This window comes from Miniopterus natalensis, chromosome 10 (assembly GCF_054644295.1).
Source record: "Miniopterus natalensis isolate mMinNat1 chromosome 10, mMinNat1.hap1, whole genome shotgun sequence".
NCBI lineage: Eukaryota > Metazoa > Chordata > Mammalia > Chiroptera > Miniopteridae > Miniopterus > Miniopterus natalensis.
The window spans coordinates 28536401-28564364 of record NC_142090.1 but is presented as its reverse complement, the minus strand read 5'-3'; positions in this window follow the sequence as shown (position 1 = coordinate 28564364).

The window sequence follows — 27964 nt, the reverse complement described above, 5'->3', positions numbered from 1 at the left end:
CTCATATTCTTTAGAAGTAGAAAAAAAAGAAAGAAAGCTTTTGTATGTGCAGGGATTTGGAGATTTATTCTCTTTCTTCTTTTTCCATTTCTCATTCCCCTTGACAAAATTTCTGGGTTTTAGTCATTTATAAGGTCTCTTTTTCATTCTTTCAAATTAATTCCAGATATATGGGTGGGAAGATGAAGCATACGGGCAATGGATTCCTATCCAGAGGACAACTTAGAAGCTGGAAGATTACAAGTCACCACTCTGAAAAGAACACTTTAGCTGAAAGTGTCTACATACAACTTAGGCCAATACAGAATGGCAGCATTCAAGAGCATGAGCTCTTTTAGATTCTAGTCATTGTGCCTATCCTGACAGAGTGCTCTATCTTGCATAAACAATTAAAACCTACTTGTTAAAGATTTAAAAATTTTTATTTTCAATTACAGTTTACATTCAATATTATTTTGTATTAGTTCCCGGTGTAAAGCACAGTGATTAGACAATCATATACCTTACAAAGTGTTTCCCCTGATATTTACAGTACTAAATTGGCACCATACATAGCTATTATAATATTTTTGACTATATTTCCTATACTATACTTTACATCGCATATGTGTAACCTAAAGAACAATATAAATAAACAACAAAACTGAAAGAGACTCACAAGTACAAAGAACAGACTGATGGTTGCCAGAGGAGAAGGGAATTGGGGGGACTGGACAAAAAAGTAAAGGGTTTGAGAAGTACAGATTTGCAGATAAAGCCTCCTTTTTTTTTTTTTTTTCTTTTTTAACTTACTGCACCTGAACCTCCTCCAGTCCATTTGCTATATAAGTTTTAATTTTGGTAGTAAGAAATGAGACTTTTTAGAGCAAACAACAAACAAAAAAGAGATGTGCTCATCTCACCCAAAATCATATCATGTCAGATAAACCGTTCTCTTCAAGGAAATAGAGTGAGAGAAATCCAGCAATATGGAGCTCAGTAGAATCAATAGGGAATGAGTGTGAAAATATTTCTACAAAGAACAAAATGTGGGTATCAGTAGAAAGCATATGTGAAAACTTTGAAAGCATGTTGACTCATGATTGAATTCATACAAAAAGAACCAATTTGAACTTAATTTATCAATCAGTTCAATTCATAGAAAGATAATGTTATAAAAGAGAGGTTCATGCATTTTATAGCTGAAGTTTTCTACATTAGTATGTTTGGTATTTTATTTTCAGTGTCAAAGAACCTAGCTGACAGTTTCAATCACACTTGATTTATGTCAGCAGTATAATAAATTGATACTTCGTTTATATTTCTGTTGTTTTGATAATCCATGGCTGAACTGATTTGCCCAGGCTATATTCCTATTACTTTAAAGTGTCTTTTAAGAGGATTTATTTTCTCATGATTTTATGCAGTTAAAGAAAAATTTTCTTTGAGTTATTCTTGGAGAGATTTCCTTTTGGCTATGTCTATATAGTGTCTAAGTAAACAGTGAAAAGTTGAAAAGTTCAGTCAATTCTCATTGTTATTGGCTTTCTAGACACCAAGTAAGAGTTTAACTCAAAACAATACGCCAATGTGTTCAATTAAAGTAGCTTGTCAACTTCGCTCAATCAATCAAAACCTTTGTGCACAATGTTAGAATCTTTGCTACTTAAAGATTGTACTCTGTATGAAATGTAACTTCAGTGTAACATGTGCCTCAGTCTAGTGTTTTTCTCTCTATGTTTTTCTTAGGAGTTGTCTCCATAAAATCCTAGTGCACAATATAAAAATGCAGACTAATTGGATTTTTTTCTCCACTAGTTTTCCATGGAAGTCTAGGTATGGGGCTCTTTTTTTTATGCAAATCACCAAATAAGTAGGAGTTAATTGCCCAGAAATGTAAATAAATGAGAAACAATCCTGTTTTAAGGAGCTTTGCATTAAGGGGGAAGATTGCCTCCAATTGACTTAATAACAAATATTATGTTGTATGAAATTAATTCAGAGGTAAAAGCAACATTTTGAGAAAAGTATAAGAAAAATGAGGAAAACGTTTATGAAAGAATAAACACTAGAGACCAGATTTAAAGGATTAGATTTAAAATTTAGGGGAAAGGCATTTTAGATTAAAGGAACAAGATGAGTAAAATATTAATTTACATGAGCAAGCAAGTGAGTTTGTATCCTATTGTAGATTCTGTGAAGGGTTATAGTGGATATTTCAGAGCCTGAAAGGGAATGATGCATAAAATGATTATATCTGACATTATTTACCATAAACTCTGAAGCACGGTTTTTTATAATCTTTTATTTTCAACAAAAATTTCAATTTTAAAGCTAGTAGTGTATGGCTAGTCAATTCAATTTCACTCTCAGATGTAGTGAAGTATTTGTGTGCTATAAATCACTCAGTGAGAAGTCACACTTATCTGACAGACATTATGATAAAATATAAAATTTAAGCCCCATTGGGTGGCTAAGTTGGTTCGAGTGTCATCCTGTACACTAAAAGGATGTGGGTTTGATTGCTGGTCGGGGGGGGGGGGGGGCTGCATACAGGAGGCAACTGATCAATGTTCCTCTCTCACATAGATGTTTCTCTGTCTCTCTCTCTCTAAACCAATAAAAACATATCATTGGGTGAGGATTAATTTTTTTTTAAGAAATGCCATAGCTACAGAAAAGTACCTGTATTAAAAGTTGGTCATTTTATATCTAAAGACAAGGAAGGAAAATATTCCACTAAACATAGGTATAGATGTATTACCCATTATTATCTTTTATAGTAAAGCTCTGAAAATGAACTTTCTATAACTAAGGACTTCCAAAAGGAATCAGTAAGGGTTTTCACTTACCACTCTCAAATTTTCTGATTCTATGGGGCTTTGCTGGTATTCTGGGTCCATTTTGCTGGACACACTGAAACCATACTTCAGCAATGAAAAGGCACAGTGCTTCCTAGATTTAATTATTCATCTGCTAGGATTCAATGAGGAGAACCAAGAAAACTGATTTTAATCCTGAAACATTAGCTAAATAATCTAGTCTTTGATTATATGATTCTGGACATTAAGTCACAGATAAATATGAAAATGAATCCTTCTCAAAAAGCTCATGAAAGCATTTCTTTCATCTCTGTGTGTTGATTTGTTGAGAAATTTCCAACCACAGAATCATACTACATAAACTCTGTGCCAAAATTTTTGGAATAAATAGCATTGAGCTCATGGGATTTGATACTAAATTAATACTCAAGTTCCTACTAAATTAATACTGAAGTTCCTTAAATTCACCATAATTGTTCTTAGGTTTCAAGTTGGCATTTATTGAAAGTCTCAATGATTCAGAGGGCTATAGAGATAGGGTTCCAAGATAGACTGTAGAAACATCACATCCTTTCAAGAGTCTATAACTGTCCATCTGATTTAGTGATTCAGTTGTATGGTAAGACTAAAAAAGAATGTTGAAAGAGGGGTGGGCATAGGGTTGAAAACACCATTGGGGGAATACTAGAAGTTTACATGTGCTGGTCTTAATTTTTCTATTGCTTTATTTGTTTTGTATATGTAGTTTTTTGGTAATGACTTAACTAAGAGCATGGATACTCAAATATAACTAATTTAAATTTGATTTTAGAAATCCCTTTTGGGTGTTGGTTTAAATACTTTTAAATTTATCTTTATTGTTGAAAGTATTACAGATGTCCCCCATTAACCCCTTCTAACCTACACCCACCACCCTGCCCCAGGCCTTCACTATACTACTGTCTGTGTCCATGGCTTATGCATATATGCATATAAATTCATCTGCCATGAGGAATTTTCAACTTGCTCTTTTCCACAGGCTTTAATCTCCAACCATAGTGTTTCTTTTCTCATTCATTCTCTTCTTTATTTTCTTTTATATATATATATCCTAGCACTCTCATATTCTTCTTAAACAGAAAAGTTAAAAAAACAACTTTGTATTTTGCTAATCTAGATAATGACTACATATGGTCTTCTCATCCTTTTTTAAATTAGTCCTATTAAGATAGTCTTCAAATATGTTTTAGTAATTTACACAAAAAGAATTGTAAAAAAAACAATGTACTAACTTTGAAATTTTTATTTTCACCTGAAAGTTTTCATAATTGTCCAAAGTTTAGGAGTTGTAAAATATGCAACTTCTAGCATATTATAAATATCACAGTTTAAATATAGCTTTAAAAATTTAAATTTAGAACAGAATAATTTATATTAAAAGTAAATTAAGAAATGCACACTGGGAATGGTGGGAAAAGAACATGTAAAAAATCTGCCTCTCGCCCAGTTGGAGTGGCTCAGAGATTGAACATCGACCTATGATCCAGGAGATCTTGGTGCTATTCCTGATCAGGGCACATGTTCAGGTTTGAGGTTAGATCCCCAACAGGGGGTGTGCAGGAGGCAGCCAATCAATGACTCTCTTTCATCATTGATGTTTCTATGTTTCTCCCTCTCCCTTCCTCCCTTTGAAATCAATAAAGACATATTTTTAAAAAATCTGCTTCTCCATAGAAGCAATGTAAACACTGGCAGAAATTATAAAAATCAACTTTTTCAGAATCTTAGAAATTTAATCAATGGCTTGCAACAATCCAAAGAACATTTACCCAGAAAAAAATATCTGAATCTTGGCAGGAAGGGTGAACTTTAATTTTTCATATTCCTATCTGCCTCCAGCTGGTGCACAGTACTTTTGAAAACTAATAGTTTCACAACTATATTGGCTCTAAAAATTAGCAACCTGGTAACACTGGAAGGAACAAATGGATTTGGAGATCCCCAAAAGCCCCATTCCCAAAAAAATATCATAGCTCCCCGAAAGCTTCCTTCTCAGGGCCTGCTTTTATTTTATCTGACTCAGAGTTTGCTGGGTGTTAATAGCCATATTGCTAGAGCATTTGCTAAAAGTAATAAGTAGCAATTAGGCAATTATTTAATATCAAAGCAGCCTGAAATGAAGCTAGTCAGTGCAAAAAGAAAGTGACAAAGAAAATCTTAGAAAATAGAGAGGATGATATTTCCATAAATGGCTCTGCAAAGCTCCATTATATTCCTGAGGATCTATGATGCCAAGCTCTTGTGCAGAGTTGTGCACATCTTAAGAAAAAACTGTGAATGTCCTAATTGCTCACCTCAAGATGACCTTGAGACCCTCCACGAACAGGAATAGAAGGTTAAGGCAGAGTTCTAGACAGCTTGTTAGAGCATTGAAGCATGCCTTCAAACACATACAGTGCATATATTCTTTCAAATCAGTGTTTCAGGTTTCTTTGGATATAATTCCAGTATTGCAAGTGCTGAGTCATAAAGTAGTTCCATTTTAATTTTTTTAAGAAACTTTATTCTGTTTTTGACAGTGACTGCACCAATCTGTGTTCCAACAAAAAATGCATGGGTTCCCTTTTATGAGCATCCTCACTGACAGTTGATTTATTGATGATTGCCATCTGACAGGTGTGGAGTGACATCTCATTGTGGTTTTAATTTGAACTCTCTGCTGATTAGTGACATTCAACTTTGAGCATCTTTACATATATCTATTGGCCATCTGTATGTCCTTTATGGGGAACTGTCTATTCAGATCCTTTGCCCATTTTTTAATTGGACTGTTTGATTTTGGGTGCTGAGTTGTATGTGCTAGTTATAAAATTTGGATATTAACCCCTTATCAGATGTATCATGGGTGAATATGTTCTCACATTCAGTGGGTTGTACTTTTGTTTTGTTAATGGTTTCCTTGCTGTGCAAAACCTTTTAATTTTGATCTAGTCCCATTTATTTATATTTCTTTTGTCTCCTTTGCCTGAGGAGATATATTAGAAAACAGAAATATTCAAGATTGTTCTGCCTATATTTTCTAGGATGTTTATGGTTTCAAAATGTACATTTAAGTCTTTAATCCATTGTGAATTTATTCTCATGCCTGATGTAAGAAGTTGGACTAGTTTCTTTCTTTTTTTGTGTGTGTGTCTTTCCATTTTCCCAAACACCATTTATTGAATATACTATCTTTATCCTATTATATGTTCTTGCCTATTTCGTCAAATATTAATTGACCATGAAACATAGGTTTATTTCTGGGCTCTCTACCCTGTTCCAATGACCTATATGTCTGTTTTTATGCCAGTGCCATGCTGTTTTGATTACTATGGCTTTGTATCATAGTTTGATATCAGGTAGCATGATTCCTGCATCTTTGTTCTTCTTTCTCCAGATTGCTGTGGATGTTCAGGGTCTTTTGTGGTCTCATATAAATTTTTTGTAATACTTGAACTTTCTGTAAAATATGCCATTGGTATCTTAACAAGAATTGTGGTGAATCTATAGATTGCTTTGGGTAATATAAACATTTTAACGATGCCAATTCTTCATATCTATGAACATAGGATACCCTTCCACGTATTTGTACCTTCTTCATTTTTTTGTTCAGTGTCATAATTTTCTGAAAGCAGGGCTTTTATATCCTTGGTTAAATTTAATCCTAGTGGTTTTTTCTCTCATGCAATTGTAAATAGGACTGTTTTCTTAGTTTCTTTTTCACTAAGATCATTATTGGTGTTTTAAAAAGCAACTGATTTCTGGATATATGTTTTGTATCCTGTTACTTTACTGAATTCATTTATCAGTTCTAGAATTATTTTTGCTAAAATTTTTAGGGTTGTCTAAATACAGTATCATGTCATCTGCAAATAATGACTGTCTTCTTTCTTTCAAATTTGGATATGTTTTTATTTCTTCTTCTTGTCTGATTGCTGTGGCTAAGATTTCTTGTACTCTGTTGAGTAAGAATGGTGAAACTATACATCTCTGTCTTGTTCCTAATCTTAAGGGAAACACTTTTAGATTTCTCTATTGAGTATGATATTGGCTGTGGTTTGGTCATATATGCCCTTTATTATGTTGAGGTATATTCAACTTGCTGAGGGTTTTTAAATCAAAAATGGGTGCTGGATTTTATCAAATGTTTTTTCTGCATCTATTAATATAATCATGTGGTTTTTATCTTTTATTTTGTTTTGTGGTTTATCACATTTATTAATTTGTGGATATTGTACCAACTTTGCGTTACTAGAATAAATCTCACTTGATCATGGTGTTTAATCTTTTTAATGTATTGCTGGATCAGGTTTGCTAATATTTTGTTGAGGATTTTACCATCTATATTCCTCAGGGTAATTGGCCTATGATTTTCTTTTTGAAGTGTCTTTATTTGCTTTTGGAATTAAGATAATGCTGGCCTTTTAAAATGAGCTTGGGAGTCTTTCCTCCTCTTGAATTTTTTGGAACAGTTTTAGAAGGATATGTGTTAGTTCTTATTTCAACTTTTCATAAAATATATATTTGAACCCATCAGGTCCAGGACTTTTTTTTGTTGGGAGATATTATTATTATTATTATTATTGCTTCCATTTCATTAGTTGTAATTGGTCTATTCAGATTTTCTGATTTATCCTGATTTAGTTTTAGAAGATTGTATGTTTCTAGGAATTTATCCATTTCATCCACATTGTCCAATTTGTTCACATAGTTGTTTCTAATATTTTCTCACAGTTTTTGTATTTCTGTGAAATTAATTGTTACTCCTCCTCTTTCATTTATGATTATATTTATTTGGGTCCTCTTTCATTTTTTCTTGATGAGTTTGGTTAATTGTTTGTCAATCTTGTTTATCTTTTCAAAAAAACTGCTCTTGATTTCATTGATCTTTTGTATTATTTTATTACATTCTATTTTATTTGTTTCTGCTCTGATCTTTATTATTTCCTTTCCTCTACTCACTTTTGGCTTTGTTTGCTGTCCTTTTCTTTTTCTTCAAGTGTAAAATTAGATTGAGATTTTTCTTGTTTCTTAAGGTAGGTTTGTAATGCTATGAATTTACCTCTTAGGACTGCCTTCTCTGAGTCCCATAGATTTTGAGTTGTTGTGTTTTCTTCTTCATTGGTTTCAAGGTATTTTTTAATTTCTTCATTGATATCACTGTTAACCCATTTAGTGTTTATTAGCATGTTATTTAGCTCCTTTGTATTTGTGTGTTTTTCACTTTTTGTTATTGATTTCTAGTTTCATACTATTATAGTCAGAGAAGATGCTTGATACAATTTCAACCTCCTTAAATTTATTAAGATTTTTTTTGTGTGTGTTCTAACATGTGGTTTATCCTAGAAAACATTCCATGTGCACTTAAAAAGAATGTATATTCTGCTACTTTGGGGTGAAATATTTCATAGATATAAATTAAATCCCCCTGATCTATTGTGTCATTCAACGCAACTGTTTCCTTGTTGATTTTTTTGTCTGAAAAATCTATTATTGGATCTCAATAGGAGTGCTCAAATAACTTACAATGATTGTATTAATGTCAATCTGTCTCTTTATTTCCCTCATTTTTCCATCAAAATCTGCATTGTATATTTAGGTGCTTCTATGTTGGGTGCATAAATTTTTACAAAAGTTACATCTTCTTGTTGGGTTGATCCTTTCTCCATTATGTAGTGATTTTCCTTGTCTTTTTGTTTTAAAGTCTGATAGAAGTATTGTTACCCCATCTTATTTTTCATTTCCATTTACATTAAATATATTTTCCAATCACTTTATTTAGTCTCTGTGTATCTTTTGTTCTTAGGTAATTCTTTTGTAGACAGCGTATATATGGGTCTTGTTTTCTTATCCATTTAGCTACCCTATGTCTTTTGACTGGAGCATTTAAGCCATTTATATTTAAAGTGATTATTGATAGGTACATATTGATTGCCATTTCCTTTTTTATAATTACATGTCTCTTTTTTTCTTCCTTTCTTCTTCTTCTTAAATAAAACACTTTAACATTTCCTGTAATAGTGGTTTGATGATAATAAACTCCTTTATCTTCTTCTCTGTGAAGCTCTTTATCTCACCTTCAATTTTAAATGATAGCCTTGCTATGTAAAGTAGTCCTGATTGTGGGTCCTTGCTTTTAATTACTTTGAATATTTTATACTAATCCTTTCTGGCTCAAAATGTTTATGTTTAGAAATCCCCAGAGTTTTATTTGAGCTTCTTTGTAGGTAACTGTCTTCCTCTCATTGCTTTTAGGATTCTCTATTTGTCTTTAATCTTTGCCATTTTAATTGTGATATGACTTGGTGTGGGCCTCTTTAGATTCATCTTGTTTTGTAATCTCTGTGCTTCCTGGGCTTGTGTGTCTTTTTCTCTCACCAGGGTAGGGATGTTTTCAGTCATTATTTTTTCATATATGTTCTTGATCCCTTGTTCTTTCTTGTCTCTTTCTTGTTCCCTTATAATGTGGATGCTGTTAAGCTTCATGTTGATCCAAAGGTTCCTTAAACTTCTCTCAATGTTTTTAATTTTTTTTTCTGCTCCAATTGGGTGTTTTCTGCTACCGTGTCTTCCAAATTGCTAACTTGATCCTCTGCTTCATCTAACATACTCTTTATTCCTTTTAGTTTATTCATCATTTCAGCTATTGTATTATTCATTTCTGACTGCTTTTTTAATTTTTTCTTTTTTTTTTTCATGCTGTTGAAATTCTCACTAAATTCATTGAGCATTCTTATAGCCATTTCTTAAACTCTATAGTGGGTAAATTGCTTGACTCCATTTAGCAGTTTTTTCTAGAGATTTATCTTCTTTTATTTGGGGCATGTTTCTTTATCTCCCCATTTTTTGCTGTATCTTTGTGTTTATTTTTTGTATTAGGTAGATCTGCTATGTCTTCCAGTCTTAGTAGGGTGGCCTTATATAGTAGTCAACCACTTGGACCCTGTGGCACAGCCTACTTGATCACCTCAACTGGGTGCTCCAAGAAAGTCCCTTGTGTGGATTAAGTAAGTCTTACTGTTGTGATCTGGTCTTGATTGCTAACAGCCTTTTTTAATGTGGGGTCAACTCTCAGTTTGGCTGAATGTGAGGATCAACCCTGACCACAGTGTACAAGCGGCTGTGCAGGTGCTAACCACACAAAATGGAATTTGCCTCAGCAGGGTCTGGTGTTTGCCGAGATTTATATTTGGAATGGCTTTTGTGAAACTAATTGGATCCTGCCCTAATGTTGTCAGAAGCTAGCAACTGGGTGTGTTGGTTTTGGGACATCTTGGGAAGGCCTCTGGTGCAGGTCAATGTCAGATGCTGCCTGCAACTTGCTCTAAGAAATCTATTTGGAGGTACAAAGTTATCTGCAGTTAGTAGCTGCTTCTACTAGGCCTGGGTATGCATTGGAAGGACCAATTTGCACACTAAGTATGGCTTCCACCCCCACTGAGCCCAGGGGAATTCAGCAATGACCCAAGGAACCTCAACATACACCTCTGCCTGCCTGTGCCTACCAACTGCCTTTTAGGCTCAATTACTAACATAGCCTCTGATGGTACTCAAGTTGAATGAGATAAGTTTTCTGTGAGTCACCAAGTAAGTACAGTGGTGTTCATCCTATTGATACAGGTTCAAACTTGATGTCATTACTATCTCTGAGGCCACTCATCAAATCCCAGTACATACCAAGTCCAGCTGTCACCCACTGGGCTTTCCCAGAACTTTGTGGTCAGGTTCTCAGGGAGTCCAACAGACTTGTATCAGGTCCAAATAGACCAAGATTTGACCGTGCAAAGGGAAGTGTCCTCACTATTCAGACATGTGAGGGAAAAATGGCCCCTGTCCTAGATACACACAACTCAGTCTCTGGAATTCTTCCAGGACTCCCTGGAGAATCTCAGCTTAAGAGGGCAGGGCTGACAGAATTTGGGAAGGTGGAGCCAGTGGATCTCCCATGATGGGGAGGAACAGGACAAACTTGTGGGAAGTTAGGTGTAGTGGCCCCTGACTTAGAGCCACACAGCTCTGTCTGTCCCAGATTTTCTTCAGCTACCTTGGAGAGCCCATGCTCAGCAGCACAGGGTCATCTGAAGTCCAAAGAGTGAGGCTGCTGGGAGCCTGGAGGAAGGCACTAGTGGATTTCAAGTGAGAGAAAGGAGCAGGTCAGGATCAGAACCACACAACTCAGTTACTGACACCTCCTGAGTCTTTTGGAAACTCTACACCCTGGCCCAGGCAGCAGACTCCTCAGCAGGGTATGTGTGATGCAGAATATGGTGACGGGGAGTTCAGATGGTGAGACTATTGCATTCTCCCAGGTTGATCCTATAAGGAGGGGAGTGCTCTACCCAAGAAAGATGCCATTTGTGATGTGAGACAGGGACTCAGCACAGGGATTCTGGTAGCTCTTCTTTCAGTCTTTCTCCTTAAGGCCTCAAGTGCAAATTTCTCCTCACATGACTCTGGTCTGCTCTGCCCTCTTGGGCCAGAGACCAGGATGAGAGTGGCTGCCAATGAGATTTTGTGCATTGGCCCTTTAAGAGGTTGCCTATGTCTCTAGCAGGTTTTCATAACCAGATATTATGTAGGCACCTCTTCTCAGTTCTGGTGCTCTAGGCTGGAGAGCCCAGAATGGGTCTGATACCCCATGCTCTTCAGGGAGAACTTTTGTATGTAAGATGTACCTCCAAATTATCAGCCATCACCCAGGGGTGCAAGACCAGCCCTTCTGTGTCTCCACCCCTCTCAGCAATCTCAATGAGGCTTCTTCTGTAAATCTTCGGTTATAAGACTTCAGTTCACCTAGTCTTTAGTTGGGTATTCGGGTTAATTTTATATTTTAGTTGTAATTCCAGTTTGGTCCTGTGAGGAGGTGAGTGTAGCTTTTTTTTTTTTTAATCAAATTGTTTGTTTTTTGCTGAGTTGTATGAAATTTTTTTATATGTTTTTATTGATTTCAAAGAGAGGAAGGAAGAAGGAGAAAGAGAGAGACATCAATGATGAGAGAGAATCATTGATTGGCCACCTCCTGCATGCTCCCTACTGGGGATTGAGCCCACAGCCCAGGCATGTGTCCTGACCAGGAATCAAACATGACATCATGGTTCATAGGTCAATGTTCAGCCACCTAGCCATGTTGGCCAAGCATGTGTGAGTTCTTTATATATATTGATATGAACCCCTTATCAGAGCTGTTGTTAAAAAATATATTTTCCCATTTGGTTGGTTGAATTTTGTTTTGTGGGTGATTTCTTTTGCTATGCAGAATCTTTATTAGTTTGATATATTCCTATTAAGTTATTTTTGCCTTTACTTTCTTGCCTTTGGAGACAAATTCATAAAATAATCTCTAAGACAAAAGTCAATTTGTTTAGGAGGCTTTAAAATTCCATTATACTCCCATAAATTAAGAAATACCACCATACTATAGTAACACTGAGATGTTGTTCTCAGAGTTTTTTTTAAAACATGTTTTTATTATTTGTTTGGGGTTTTTTTTAGCAAGAAAGACAGAGAGAGACATCAATGTGAGAGAGAAACATTGATCAGTTGCCTCCTGCATGCACACTGACTGGGGATCAAACCCACAACCGCAGTATCTGCCTTGACCTGCATGCAATCAAACCTGTGACCTTTCAGCACAAAGATGATTCTCAACCAACTGAGCCACACTGTAACAAATATAAAAGTAGAAAAAATTAAGTGTGCACTTAAATTGTTAAGTGTACACTAACCTGTTGACACTAAAAATGCATTGCTTGTGTGCACACCTCATTGACATCTTTTACACATGTACCCACTAAACCACATTTAAGGAGAAGAAAAGCTGACAAAGCCATAGTAATCAAAACAGCATTGTAATGGCATTAAAAAAACATAGATTAATGGAGCAGAATAGAAAACCTAGAAATAAACCTATGCCTTTGTAGTTAATTAACATTTGACAAAGGAGACTAAAACATTCAATAGGGTAAAGATAGTCTAATCAATAAACGGTGTTGGGAAAACTGGACAACAAGAAAAAAAGAAAAGAAAAGAAACTGGGCCACCTTCTTACACCATACAAAAAAATAAACTCAAAATGAATTACAGACTTAAATGTTAAAATCAAAACCGTTAAAATCCTAAAAGAAAACATAGGCAGGAAAATCTAGGGCATTTCTCATAGCAATATTTTTTCTGATGGTATATCACTTCCAGCAAGGGAAACAAAAGAAAAAATAAGAAATGGGGCCACATCAAACAAAAAAGTTTTTGCACAGCAAAGGAAATCATCAATAAAATTAAAAAACAACCCACCTAATGGGAGAACATATTCACCCATGATACATCTGATAAGGGATTAATATCCAAAATTTATAATAATAAAACTCAAAAACAACAACAAAAAAAAATCCAATTAAGAAATGGGCAAAGTAGAGTAATGGACACTTCTCTAAAAAACACATACAGATGGCCAATAGACTTATGAAACGATGCTCAATTCCCCAATCATCAGAGAAATGCAAATTAAAATCACAATGAGATATCAACTCACACCTGTCAGTATTGCTATCATCAATAAATCAACAAACGATAAGTGTTGGTGAAGATGCTGATAAAAGGGAAGCCTGTGCACTGTTGGTGGGAATGAAGATTGGGGCAGCCATTGTGGAAAGCAGTGTGGCGTATCCTCAAAAAGTTATAAACTATAACTGCCTTATGTCCCAGCAATTCCAGTACTTAGAATATATCCGAATCAACATGAAACAGTAATTTGAAAGAATATATGTATTCCTGCCCGGCTGGGCGTGGCTCAGCTGTTGAGCATCGACCTAGGATCCAGGCTATCGGGGTTCGATTCCCGGTCAGGGCACATGCCCGGGTTGCGGGCTCGACCAGTGACTCTCTCATCATTGATGTTTCTATCTCTCTCTCTCCCTCTCCTTTCCTCTCTCTGAAATCAATAAAGACATATTAAAAAAAAAAAAAAGAATATATGTATTCCTATGTTCATTGCAGCATTATTTACAATAGGTAATATTTGAAAGCAGCTCAAGTGTCCAACAGTAGATAAGTGCATAAAAAAGCTATGATACATTTACACAATGGAATACTACTAAGCTGTAAAGAAGGAGGAAATATTTCCTTTTGCTACAGCATACATGGACCTGGAGAGCATTGTACTAAGTGAAATAAGCCAGTCAGAGAAATATGAGTACCATATGATTTCATTTATATGGGGAATGTAATTAATAAAATAAACTAACAAAAGAGAAACAGACTCAAAGATAGAGAGCAGACTGACAGCTGTCAGAAAGGAGGAGGTTGCCTGGCCAGCATGACTCTGTGGTTGAGCATCAACCTAGGATCCAGGAGAATGAGGTTCAATTCCTGGTCAGGGCACATGCCCAGGTTGTGGCTGGATCCTCAGCAAGGGGTGTGCAGGAGGCAGCCAATCAATGACTCTCTCATCATTGATGCTTCTATCTCTCTCTCTCTCTCCCTTCCTCTCTCTGAAATAATAATAGTTATATATATATGAGAAGAGGTTGGTGCTGGGTGAGAAGGGTAAAGTTATTAAGCAATGGGAAAAAAATAAAAATCATGGACACAGACAATAGTATGGGGATTGCCAGAAGAAAGGCAGCTTGGGAGTAGGAAGGAGAGGGCAAAGGGGGAATAACATGTTGATGGCAGGAGACTTCACTTGTGGTAAACACACAATACAATATACAGATGATGTATTGTGGAACTGTATACCTGAAACCTATATAATTATATTAACCAATGTCATCCCAATAAATTCAATTAAAAAATTAGATACAGAAAGAGAAAAAGTTCAAGTTACATGTTGCTATAATGTTCTTGAGGAAATTAACCAAGTTCTTTCCTAGTACCAGAAATTTGTTGTATTATTATTCCTCAAATCCATCAACAAGGACAAAATAAAATAAAATAGATTGGTAAGAAAACAGTATATAATACATATAACATATCAAATATGTGTTAATCAACTGTTTATGTTATCAGTAAGGCTTTGGGTCAATAGTAGGTTATTAGTAAAGTTTGGGGATAGTCAAAAGTTATACACAGATTTTTTACTGTATCGGGGTTAGACAACCCCTAACCCCACACTGATAAAGAATCAACTGTATTACTCTTGCAACTCTTTTTTGTAAGTTCGGAATTATGTAAAAATAAGAAGTTACAAAAAATTGAAAAATAAATAAATAAAATAAATTGTATCTTTCTTTGTATCTTTTGAAAAAACATTTTACTTTGCACATCCATAGTGACATCAGACACCAAAAAGTGGTACTTATGGCATCATGATATAATTATAAGGAACTTAACTTTACATCAGATAATATTCTTTCAACAAAAGCCCAATGTTGGTTTTATCTAGCTTTTCTTTAACTTTCTGGACTGCAGCAAAGATATGATACTAAAACCATGTCTGCAAATTCTTAACTAAATTGGTTTGATGATGTCAGTTTAACTGGAGCCAAAATAAGCTTACAGCATATGTTTATATTCTCTATTTTATATATATCTTAAGCACAGGATCTATTGAAGTTCATTTACTTCTCACTCCTGAAGAAGATTGTACTTCAATGTCATGACAAAAGTTTCTGATAGGTCATGATGTAGAAGACAGCTTCTGAATATCAGAGGACCATTTCTAAAACATGTGAATTCTTCACTTTTACAAAAACAAATTACAAATATGTTTTTGTAAGAAAAGGAAACCACACTCATTTGTGCACACTTACATGCTCAAGTTTATATACTTATCTTCAATATATGTGTGGAACATTTAATTGTACATGAGAACTGTTGTTGCATTTGGAATAATATTTACACTGAACTGTATGGAATATTACCAAATATAAGAAAACTTCACTTATACATCAATGTTAATAAAAGCTTTGCCCAAGTCAATAGTGAGCTTTATTGACAGGTGTGAGAAGCTGGTATGAGGAATACCATCCCCAGTTCAAAGGGACAGAATATTTTCAAATCCTTCACATATACAAAGGACATGTCTTTTTATAAAACATGGTGATTATTTTAATTTTAAATTTTATTTTTTATTCTGCCTCCTTGTTTTTTTAAACAGAATGATTTTCCAAATACTGTTTTTTCTCATATTATAAAGACAAATTATTTAAAGGGTATTCTATCATAATTATTACAAAATTTATTTCAATATTCAAGATGTTGATATATATAAATGGAAAGCATGTGATCTAATGATCTAATTTCATTATTGATCAACCTACTTATGTAATGTCTTGTTGCTGTCACTATACTGATCTCTGCAGGCTTCTAAAGTTGGGAAAAATTGTTTATCTTGTGTTTAGTATTATTGTGCATTGTAGAGTAAAATGAGGAAATTTATATTTCACTAAGGACTTGTACATTTTGAGTTACTGATGTGCTAAGATTTCTTTTTATTTTTATCCTTGATGAAGAACTTTGTATATGTGTGTGTGTGTGTGTGTGCGCGTGTGTGTGTTTTGAAAAATTATATCAAAAGCAGTTTTGGTGATTTTTTCCTACTAAGTAACTTTCTTGTCCAACAAACCTGTTTGAGCTGAAAAATCTCTTTTCAAATTGAACATATTAAAAATATTTTTTACCTTTAATATAAGAAAAGATTATTGGTAGTTAATAGTTGCAACAATTTTTAGTTAAAAATATTTTTATTTGCAAATAAACTATATGTAGACTCTCAGTTTGTCCAATGTGCAGTTTGTTTCTATTTTCCATTTGTTAATGCTTAGTAAGCACTTTCACTTGTAAGTTAGGAAACCACTTGGAGACTTACTGAAACTGAAATAAGGTTGTCTATGAATACTAGTATAAGTATTACAAATGGTAAAAAAAGTTTTATTTTTTAATGAACTATATATGCTGAATTCAATTTTATCAGGTAGAATTGTGCATTACCTGTAAATAACTAGTCTGTTCTTTCCATGTTAAGTCTTCCTAGCCATCTATAGTTTGTTGACATTTATTCATACCCAACTATAACTTTTCAATTAGTCTCTATCTATCTGTCTATCTGTCTTTCTCACTATTTATCATCTGTCTATCATCTATCTTTAATTTATAACTCATGCCCTAGTCTGGTTGATTAGAAGTGCCCTAGACTTTGTTTATATTAGCAAAAAAGCATATATTGAACTGGTTTGTGTATGCTTATTTTTGGCTTAACAAATGACAGAATACAGAATACTTAAAAATGTGGTACTGCAAATGTATTTTCATCTAGTTTATGTTTAGTAATCATTTATTTATTTTCCATAGCTACCCAAACTCTTGAGCAGTTTCCAGATCTCCATAAAGTAGTGAATCATTTGTGAAATAAACTTTCATTAATGAATTTTTGAAAATTGAATTGTGCTATATTCTGCCACCTTTTCTCCTTATACAAATCTATAGATGCTATGGACTCTTTAGTGCTTCACTTGATACTAGTTGTTGACAACTGGATTTTGTGTCTTAGAATTTAAATAGTCCAAGACCTTTAATAAACCACTATTATTTGAAATATCCATTAACGTTAATAGTATTTTGATTATTTTAACAAAAAAAAATGAACCATGATATAAAATACACAGATGAAACAACCATAAAAAGTACCTTCAATATATTACCTCTAAGAGTTTTTAGAACAATAATCAGGAAAATTGTAATATTGACTAGGTGTTGGAGAATCTTCAAGGATTACTGTTAACGTTTATTGTGTATTCATTATTTTTTAAGTGTATCTTTTTTTCTTCATTGACCCCTTCTACCTTGCCTCTATCCCCCACCCACACCCCAGGCCTCCACCACACTATTGCCTGTGTCCATGGGTCATGCAAACATGCATTTAAGTTCTTTGATTAACCTCTTCCCACCCACCTCCGTACTTCCCACTATGGTTTTGATAAGTTCTTATCTTCTAGAGACACACACTGGACTGTTTCCTGATGAAATTATATAATGTCTGGAATTTGATTCAAAATATTTCAGTGGTAGTGTTGGAGTGGGGGAAAGAGCAGTTGGTAAAAATATAAATAAAATAATGTTATATTCAATAATCTAGAGGATTAATACATGAAGATTCACTATACTATTCTCTCTACTTTTTATGCTTATTTTTCCAATAAAACTTGAAAATAACAGTGATTCACACTTTCTCTTCAAAATTGTTCAACTAAACCATTGTCTCAAACTGGGTCATTGAGATTTCTCTTTATGCATATTTTTTTAGTACAAAAATTTATGCACTGTAGATCTGGCCAGATCCACACTCATCAATGACCCTGCCTGTATTTTGTCCTACTTTATGATGCAACATTTGATTTTCCAAATACACCCCTCTGTTCTACACCATATTTCATGCCTACACAACTTCGTATGTGTTATTCCGTTCCTGCTCTATGTGTCTATTTGTTCTCTCATTCCTTCAAAAGTGAGCTCACTTATCACTTCTAAAAAGTCTTTGATTTAGCTAAAACCTCAATAAAAAAAGTAGCTACAGAGTTATCCATTTCATTATCCTTAAGTTCCAGCTCTACTTTGCACTTTTTTATTGCTATACTTAATCACGCATTGTATTTAATCAGTTTATACATCTCACCAGAAGTACTGAAAATTTTATTGAATGTGTATTCTTGTTGAATCTTATTTTTAATTACATTTTACTTATCTACCCCTGTTTATTCTCCACCTCATCATTATTACTTGTTTTTTATTCATGATATGCTGTTATAATGTATTTTTAAGGCTGCCTTAAATTATTTTTGGTAAATTTTGGAACAAGTATAAATGAGCAAACAAATAACCTTCCTTATTAATTATGAAATGTTTGCGGGCAGCTAATGCTTTCTATTGACATTTTATATTCAGTAATAAAGCTGTGTTCAATGGCATTTTTTTTAAAAAAAGCAAAATTTATAAAACAGTTGTTAGTGTATTTACCATAGGAGGACAGTGAAAAAAGATTGCTGAAATTATTCAATTTAAAAATAATTTCCAAACCTTTACTTTCTATTTTATATTTTTAATGTAATTTCAATGTATGAAGTCATTACTTTTTGTTACATGGAACTAGATGTATTTTGTTAATTTGGAACCTAGTTATTATCACCATCATTTTCATTCGCTACAATGACATAGTTTTCTTTCTGTTGTCATTGTTATTCCTTAAAAACAACTATTTAATACTTATAGTGCTAGACCAAAGTACATATTATTCCATAGTTTGCTTGTTTTTTGAAAAAATTATAAGTATCATGAGAATACATTTGTACACATGCTAATTTATAAAATGAAGTGTAGTTTTTATCTTAAACAATTCAATATATTTTTATTATGGTGAAATGACTAATCAAGAGATAAAAAGTAACGGGAAAGATGAAGATATAAATTCTGTTCTTCAGAGTTTTTATGTAATTTCAATTCCCTTTAAATAATATTCCTGATTTATAAACAGTTATTACTGTGGACTATAAAATCTAAATACCTGTTAAAATTCATAAATTTTCAGAATAGAAGGATGCCATATGCAAATATTTTTAATGTAGTAGATAGATCTTTATGTTATCATTCAGCCTAAATTTCAGTAGAGCTATTAGATCATATTTAAGACATTAAATTGTCACAGATACACTTGTAGAAACTCCTATTGGAAGATACAATCTTGTGGCTTTCAGATCGTCATTCAAAAAGAAAATTAAAAATTCCAGCTTAAAAGATCATTTTTCAAGCCTGCTTCCAATTCCTTCTACAATATTATCATAGAATAAGATGTTTAAGAGACCAGGGAGGTTCCACTTAATTTCTCTATGTCCTTCCTAACTGGTTAGAAGTGGGAGGTAATAGCACTTATTCCCAACTTACTGTTGCATACACTGCTAAATTCAAGGTTCAGAGTCTCTTGCTGTAAATAGTGTGCTTAGATGATAAGGCTTTATCTGAGTCTTTGTCTCTTGATTTATTCATAATAAGTTGTGTTTTTATTAAAAACCTGAAAATGGAAAAAAATATAATTTATTTGTTTTAATTTTCTAGGTCAAATAATTTTAAGGCAGAATAATGTTCTTCTCTTAGACTGAATCAAAAAGTTAAACCAAGGTACTTTGAGAATTAAATCTCTTTAAATAATTTTTCTAAATTTTTATATCAGAGATGAGGTATGATTTTATAATCACAACCTCAGATGTGCGAATGTATTATTTGTTATTTTTCTACAACCTAACTTAGCCCATCACCCTCTATTTTTACATAATCCTGTCATTTTTGAGGTATATTCACCCACTTAGTTTAAATTTTCCATTTCAAGATTATATTGCCTTTTTCTATGTTTCATCCCATCTCTCCATGAGCAATCCAAATTCAGAAAGGTTAGGAGGAGTTAATTTGTCCATCACCATCCTCCAACTTCCTCTAATTTGTATAATTTCTATAAAGGCATTCATTTTTGGCACCTAATTCTATTGCATTCATGCCCTCTAGTCACCAGGGTCATGGATTCTCTTTTCTTTAAATCCCAATCCAAAACCCCTTCAGGTTTATTGGCTAATGCTCAGTACTTCTATGGTCCTTCCCCATCTCATGACTGACATAGAACCTTTAATATCATCTGCTGTGTACCATATTGAATCCAAGGGATTTTGTATGGTTACCTAAAGCCAATCTATAAAAGTAAAACAAACAAGCAAACAAACAAAAAAAACTATAAAAGTAAAAAGAAACAGGTAAAGTTAATTGATAATATACTATATTTAACTCATGTGTTCAACTACTAATCTACTTTAAATTTGGAAATTAATTTCAGATCCAATATAGCTTTATAAAAAGTAAAGAAAAAAAATTGTAACCCTCAACTGAGTATATTTTTCCCATTTCTTTTCAGAAACAGTGGAAGGGTGAGAGGGAAAAACATCAATGTGAGAGAGACACATTGATTTGTTGCCTCCTACACACACCCTGAACCAGGCCATGGATCAAGCCTACAACCAAGGTACACGCCCTAAGCCAGAATCAAACCCAGGACACTTCAGTCCAAGGGCTAACACTCTAACCACAGAGTCAAACATGCTAGGGCTAGAAAAAATTTTAGCATGTTTTTATTCCAGCTTCAAAGATGAGTTTTATATAGCTTGAAAGACTTTTTAAAAAGTACATGTGCCCTAGCTGGTTTTTCTCAGTGGTTAGAGCATTGGCCAGTGGACTGAAGGGTCCTGGGTTTGATTTCAGCCAAAAGCACATACCTTGGTTGCAGGCTTTACCCCTGGCCTCAGTTCAGGGTGCATGCAGGAGGCAACCAATTGATGTGTTTCTCTCACATTGAAGTTTGTCTCTCTCTCCCTTCCACTCTCTGAAAAGCAATGAAAAAAAATCCTCAGGTGAGGATAAAAAAAAATAAGTAAATAAAAATAAAATACATGTTTTGGTAATTTATTAGAATTTTAAGCTCCCCTACTATCCACAACCCACTAAAAAAAGAAAAACCCTGTAATGTCTTGAGATGGTGAAGGTTACTCATATATAGATGCAGGTAAAATCTCACAAGAAACCTTTATAAAGACAATATGACTGTTAGGAATAAAATTCTAGAGTAATATATATACTACCAATTTAAACTATTTGAAAAGTAAATGAGAAAATTTTACTTTATAATTGTATTTGTTCTATTCCCTTGGTAAGTTAAACTTTTTACAGTTCTATTTATACGTAATCTGATTAGTCCAATTCTCAGGCTAAATAGCAAGATATGTTGAGCTGGTTTTAACTATTGTAATAATTATAGCTATTATAACTAGTTAATGCTATAGATTGAACACCAACAAAAGCAAATTTTCTTTTACCTTTAATAAGGTATAATGGGATTCATCCTCAATCTGTCTTTTTACCAATATGACCACCAATGGCACTATCACAAAGAAACAACCATATTAAGGGACCATAATATCAGGTACGTTATTTAGTCTTGATACAATGTACTTCTTTGTCCAATAAGAGATTAGAGCATCATTCTGCTGATTCGACCTTAATGGAATTTTGATCCTACCAACACATGTAACCACTTAATCCTTTACCCTATTTTGACTGGGGTCAAAATAACTTTACTAAGTGATAAATTTTCCCTATTGTTTGGTTGAAAATGTGAAGATTTAAAAAGAAATGGTAAAATGGCACATATCCAAAGGTTTTTAAAGTGTTGATAATTATGCTTTATAAACTGGACAATTTTATTAGTGAAGCCTCTGTATTATTAAAACTTAGAACATCTTTATCTAGGAAAAACATTTTGTTATGTCCATTAGACCATCTAAGTCAGCACAATATGTCTAAATTTTTAAAAATAGACTTGAAAAAAATTAACTATGTCAAATGGAAAGATTGTAAAAGAGTTTCAAATTCTTCATGATTGTATGATTGGTGCATTAAAAGAAAAAAGTTTTAGACTGACATTCACAATATATTTTCACATTTATAGTTTTATCTTCTCATCGTTCCTTTTTACTGTCTATTGTGCTTTATGATAAAATACTGAATGGAAAGAAAAATGTCTATGAATCACAAGCCATGTATTCTACTGACACATTAACTAGTTCTCAAGTTTGTAAAATCCTATTAACTCCTTTGAGCTTCATTTTCCTTTCTATTTAACTTAAAACTTTAATAATATGCATACTGCTATCTTTTCTTTAATATACTTGACAGTCTGGGACTCCTGAATTAAAGGAAAAAAACATATTGAATCAGTAGCCTCCAGGTTAAGATAAATGTTCAGCTAGTTCTTGGACCTGCTCTCTATCTACATCATAAGAACAGATAAATACTACTACTACTAATAATAATAATAATAAACCCTGATTTGTTAGTTGAATGACTTAAATGATGGATTCAGCTTACTAGAATCATCCCCAACTTATGAAAATAGAAATTGCGTATCCACAGGAACAATGATGGGATTCAGAAGATACCTGAACATTTATCTTAGATACAGTGTTAAACACTATTGCTTCATATAACAGGGAGAAATTATGAAAGGCATATTTGAAAGAGAATAGTTTGAGTTACATACTATGCTTATAGTGGGTCAATTTTTTTAACCTATAAATCTATTTAAAAATGTTATCACTTATCCACATTTGTGTTTGATGAATCTCTAATACATCTTGTCTTTCCAATTTAAAAGAGAAAATTTCTCCCAAATAGAAAAACATCAAAATTAAGCAATATCAGCCCAGCCGGTGTGGTTCAGCAGTTGAGCATTAACCTATGATCCAGGAGATAGAGGTTTGATTCAAAGTCAGGGCACATGTCTGGGTTGCAGGCTTGATCCCTGGCAAGGGGTGCGCAGGATGCAGCTGATCAATGTCTCTCTCTCATCATTGATGCTTCTATCTCTCTCTACTTCTTCCTCTCCCTATCTATACAATATATATATATATAATGAGACAATAAGATGGCAGCATAGGTAACCACAGCACCTGCTGCCTCTCAAAACCACATTAAAATTATAACTAAAATACAGAATAACCATTACACAAAACCTCCTGAAATCTAGCTGAACAGAAGCCCTACAAAGAGGGAACTGAAGAAGCAACAAGACTTGTAGGAAGGGCAGAGACAAAGGTGGAGTTGCAGAAACTCAGCCATGGTCCCACACCCAAGTGCTGCAGTTTTAAACCGGGAGGGATATCTCAGCAATGGAGGTTTCCCAGAGGAGCAAGGGGTCCCAGTCCCACAATAGGCACCATAGCCCAGGGTTTCAGAGTCAGGAAGAGAAATCTTCACAACTTTGGGCTGTGAAAACCAGCAGGGACTATTACAGGGTTCCGTGGAGGCTGCGGGAGTCCCAGGCAGTTCCTCTTAAAGGGATGGCATCTGGGCTCACTCAGACACTCCCTCTGAGTTCCAGTGATGGGCAGCAGCTTGAAAGAAATCTAGGACATGTGGAGAGGAACTAACTTGCTTGAAATCAGGGCGAGAGGTTGAGAGGCAGCTTTCTCACAGACAGAGGAGCTGGCAGAGGCCATTGCTCCTTTGGCGAGCCCTTCCCCCACAGAGCCAGCAGGCAGGTGCCATATTTGAATCTTTAGCACCTAACACCTTTGGCCCCACCTTGATGATTCCCAGAGAACCCACCCCTGCATACTTGCAAGCTCATCCAATCCATTTTCAGTGACTTTTCTATGCAAGTGGCCTCTCTAGCCTCATGGTGAGTACTTTCCTAAAATCTCTCAAATAAGCAGAGATTGGCCTCAGCATGCCCCATACCTCTAGATAAGTAGCCCCAGGCCTGGAACTACCAGAAGCTTGCATTGGTTCATAGCTTTGTCTCTCTTGGTCACCTCCAAGCCCAGCACAAGTCGAAGTCAACTACGGTTTGTAGAGTAGCTCATGCTGAGTGGCCCTGGGCAAGGCACAAGCAGAGGCTGACTTTGCATCTCCCAGGAGGCCCCAGAGACAGCGCACTTGGTCATCAGATTTGACCATGTTAGATTACAATCCTACCACATCCATGAGTGACACACTCAAGGGACACATTAGTTGAACACCAAAGCTCCACGGAAGTAAATCCTGCTCCACAGGGGTATCCCCAGCACAGCAGCTCTTTGGCTGCTGGTCCTCACAGCCAATTGGCCTGGGGATCAGTTCCTCCCAGTGATGTCAACAGCAACCAAGAGTCAACTACAAAAGGATAGTGCACCCAGCCCACATAGGAGAGCATCTAGAAGGTCCAGCTGAGGTGACTGGTGAGGCTGAGCCATTGGACCCTATAAGACACCTACTATACAAAGCCACTCTACAAATTCCAGGAGACATAGCAGCTCTACATAATACATAGAAACAAACACCTGGAAGCAGCCAAAATGTGGAGGCAATGAAACATGTCACAAAGGAAAGAACATAAGAAATTGCCACAAAAGGAACAAAATGAAATAAAGCAAAGAAACCTACTAGATAGTTTTGAATAATGGTTATAAGAATGCTCAAGGATCTTAGTAAGACTATTAAGGAAACTAGTGAAACCACCAATGCCATAATAAAGTACCAATCAGAAATGAAGGCTGGATGAACTTAAATGAAGAATAATTTACAAGGAATCAATGGTAGAGTTGAGGAAGCTGAGAATCAAATCAAATTAGAGTATAAGGAAAAAAAAACACCCAACCCGAAGAGCAAAAAGAAAAAAGAATCTAGAAATATGAAGATAGTGTAAGAAGTCTCTGGGACAACTTCAACCAGCCTAACAATTATATTATTGGAATTTCAGAAGGTAAAGAAAGAGTGCAAGAAATTGAAAACCTATTTGAAAAAATAATGATAGAAAACTTCTCCTACCTGGTGAAAGAAATAGACTTACAAGTCTAGGAAGCACAGAGATTTCCAAACAAGAGGAACCCAAAGAGGTCCACACCAGGACACATAATAATTAAAATGCCAAAGGTTAAAGACAAAGAGAGAATCTTAAAAGCAGCAAGAGAAAAGCAATTAGTTACCTACAAGAGAGCACCCATACAACTGTCAGCTGATATCTCAACAGAAACCTTGCAGGCCAGAAGGAAGTGGCAAGAAATATTCAAAGTGATGAAAAACAAGAACCTACAAGCAAGATTACTCTACACAGCAAAGCTATAATTTAGAACTGAAAATCAGATAAAGAGCTTCACAGATAAGAAAAAGTTAAAGGAGTTCATCACCACCAGACCAGCACTACATGAAATGTTGGATGGTCTTCTTTCAGAAGAAGTGAATGAGCAAAAGAATCTGACAAACTAAATAGATCCAGAGATACTGAAGGAAGCAATAGACAGTCATATCTATGGGAAGAGGGACGAGGGACGGGTGGTGGAGGTTAGGAAGAGATTAATCAAAGAAGTTATATACATATATGCATAACCAATGGACACAGACAATAATGGAGTGAAGGCCTGGGAAGTTGTGAGAGTGAGGTGGAGGGAGTGAATGGGGAAAAAAATGAGATACCTGTAATACTTTCAACAATAAAGATAATTAAAAAAAAAAAAAAGGCAATGTCAAAAAATAGGAGAAAGAGGATCAGTGGAAACTAGTTTAGTTTAAAGCAAATAGTGGAAAACTTAGGTGAGAGTTAGATTGAGTAGATTGAAGGAAAATATATAAAAGTTTATAGAACTTATTTTGTGTCAGCCACTGTTCTAAGCATTTTATTCTCAATTAACTCAATTCTCACACTCACTGATAAAGGCTGGATTACTAACTCCCATGAGGCACACAGGCACAAGGGTTAAGTACGTCCTCCAACAGGCATACTTTTTATTTGGTTACTGGTTTATTTTGTTACTGGTTTATTTGGTTGGCCTCAAAACTACTACATTTATACTTTCCAAATTTTTTCCTCTTATATTCCCATAGTAGCCACTTAATTATTACTTATACCACAAAATTAATTTTGCAAATCATTGCATTTAACTTCTCCATATTTTACATGTATATTCCTAAAACTTAAAAACAAATTTCTGTTGAGTCACAGTCATAGTTCCATCATAATCATATGAATTGAAGTCATTTTGATGAACCTCAGTTTCTAACTTCTAAAATGGACATCACAGTTATAAGAATTTATTAAAAGAATCAGACTAGAGTAGAATGCTGTAATTAGGTGTTTAATAAGAGCACAATTTCCATTGCATCTTACAGAGGACTAGCTGCCTACTATAAATTAACTAGTATTGGGCAGATGTGCAGCCCTCAGTGCCATTTATGAATTAATCAGGTGCACAAGCACCACATAGGAGTCTTCACACCAAGTAAGTTAATCACCTAAGGGACATAATATTAAAACAGCCCTACAAAACTCATTAGTAGAGAATATATCTTCCAACTTTTAACTTAAATATATAATACAAAAAGAAACAGCATCTTTCAACCTATCACTGGACTTGAATTAGGGTCATTGTAATGCAAAAATTACTAAATTATTTTGTTTAGTTTCTGAAATAATGCATATTTTATAGTCATGGAATTCCATAACTAAAAGAAATATGAAAAAATGCATTTTTGATATACCTACTAGTGTATCCAAAACACATATGCCTTCCAAACTTGCAAAGATTAACACACATGAATGTTTTATTTCATCCTGAAGTCAACAAAAGACATGTTAAAATGATACTTTGCATGGAACAGACTGAGGAATCTCAGAGGGAAGGGGGGAGGAAGGAGAAGAGATTAATCAAAGAACTATGCATATATGCATAACCCATGGATACAGACAACAGTGTGGTGAAGGCCTGGAGGGGGATTATAGTATAGAAGGGGTTAATGGGGGGACAAAGAGGGACAAAGGGGGACATCTGTAATACTTTAAACAATAAAGAGACATTTTTTAAAAATGATCCCCTTGCCTAATTCAGGCCAGTGCCAATATGTAAAATTTAACTATTATCAGCATTGAAATAAAATGAGAAATTAGAAAAAGGTCACTAATTTTTTTGCCTAAATATTATAGAAATTGTTTTTAATGCTTTCAGGCAGAGCAGGTGATATAAAATTTCCAGTACTGACTTCAACTTGAGACAAAGATATACTTTAGGAGGAAATAGCAGTCTGCAAAGTGTATTAATTTTAACACTCATGATGTCTCCATTATTAAATAGATACTGGTACATACTGATTTTCTTATACAACTTAATACTGATGATGACCTTTCCTTTAAAAATTGGGGTTCCATGCTGAAAGCATGAGTAAGAATTTAGTATATGATGCCAGACACAGATTGTAGCAGGCAGTTGAGTTTTTAAAAGAGGGAAGTTGAACTTCATCTTTCACATTGGGCTTTGAACATTGGTGTGCCATCATGGCCATCAAATGTATATATGTCAATTCATAGTGAATATAGTTAGTGTTACACTAAGTTTATTATCTGACTCATTGTCCTTATGCCCCATTGCATCATTTCACTGTAGTGATTAGCACACCAGAGAATCCAATAAAGGGAAGAGCACATTTTTTATGTAGGTCATTTTGCTCTATTTAAAAAGCTGTATTAAAAAAAAAAAAAAAAAAAAAAAAAAAAAAAGCTGTATTCAGCCCTGGCCAGTGTTCCTCAATCGTTAGAACATTGGTCCACACACCAAAGGATAGAGGGTTCAATTCCTGGTCAAGGGCATATACCT